At 31.0% G+C, this 1,343-nt stretch overlaps 1 non-coding gene across 1 annotated transcript; it reads left to right on the top strand.

Annotated features, from left to right (window-relative positions):
• The first annotated feature begins 234 nt into the window (after window positions 1-234).
• LOC119042481 (U1 spliceosomal RNA) lies at window positions 235-402 on the top strand. Its single transcript, XR_005081232.2, has one exon. It is a non-coding gene; the product is annotated as a U1 spliceosomal RNA (small nuclear RNA).
• The last annotated feature ends 941 nt before the right edge of the window (window positions 403-1,343 follow it).

The following is a 1,343-nucleotide window of genomic DNA, read 5'->3' on the forward strand; positions in this document are numbered from 1 at the left end:
ACTCTCAGGATCACCTCTGGTGTACAACTCCTTTAACAACTTAATGGCTATGAGAAATACTCACTCCTGTCTTACAATTTTATAAAAAATACAGAATAAATAGCAGAAATGTTAAGGAATTGAAAATTCCACTGGTACTACACAGAGTACTAAAAAACAATCTGAAGAATCATTTAATTAAATATGTAAGCTATTTGAAATAGTTTTTGACTGCCATAATATAAAAATATGTTAATACTTTCCTGGCAGGGGTGATGATGCCATGATCATAAAGGTTGTTTTCCCAGGACAAGGCTTATCCACTGAACTCCAGATGTGCTGATCCCTGTGATTTATCCAGATGTAGGAACCTTGATTGCATAATTTCATGGTAGTGGGGGACTGTGTTTGTGCACTCTCCTGAAAGATAAAAATATATAAAAATATGTTAATCCAAAACAATTGCCACCAAAAATAGGAGACATACTTTGATGTTAGTTTGATGTACATTAGCATATTATAAGCCAATAGAATCAAATTAGGAGGGAGTTCAAATTCTTGCTTGTTTAGTGAGAGTTAAAAAAAAGAAACCTTTCTCCATATGAAATCCAAGGATTGTTTAATGGAAATGAAAAAGGACAAATAGAAAATGGCTATTATTTTTTTAACTAGAGAACAAAATTTTAATCACACTTTGAAGAAATGTGCTTTATCAAAGAAGTCTCATTTTTTCTTATTCCTGTTTATTATTATTAGTACAGAGAACTAAAATATTTAAAGTGCAACTACTCCACCTAATAGATATATAAAATGTAAACAATCAAAAGGTTAAAGTTTAGCAATGACTGGTTAAAAAATAAATGAAATTGTCACATAAAAACACATTGTATTATTATTTTACGAATTTTCTAAGAGACTCAAAAAGAGGCACCTATGAATGGTACAGGGAATTGCAAATTACCTCTTTAAAATATAATAGAATGACATTTGCAAAGTAATAAGTACAACTGATAAGTAATAGTTGAGGTTTACAATGGCTCTGAGGGAAGGCAGGGAAGGTTCTTTTGGGATTTTAAGTAACATGGGTCTTTATGACTATAAGAAATAGATAATTAAATAGTTGTTGCTTTTTTTACTTTTCAATATTATTCATAAGCTTCACTAGGATATTTTTTCCTGGCAGTAGTGGAGACAAATGTGGATTTTTTTGCAGGTGAAAAAAGAATTGTGCAGAGCCTTGTAAAATGCCAGACACCAAATGGGGGCTTATTTATTCCCTCAGCACTCTTAATTTAAACAGTCTTGATTTTTACTACTAAATACATTTTTTATTTTCTACAAATGTTCATATGTCGTGGGCAGAT

The sequence above is a fragment of the Artibeus jamaicensis genome, unplaced genomic scaffold, assembly GCF_021234435.1.
Source record: "Artibeus jamaicensis isolate MK-2021 breed Jamaican fruit bat unplaced genomic scaffold, CSHL_Jam_final contig_311, whole genome shotgun sequence".
Lineage (NCBI taxonomy): Eukaryota > Metazoa > Chordata > Mammalia > Chiroptera > Phyllostomidae > Artibeus > Artibeus jamaicensis.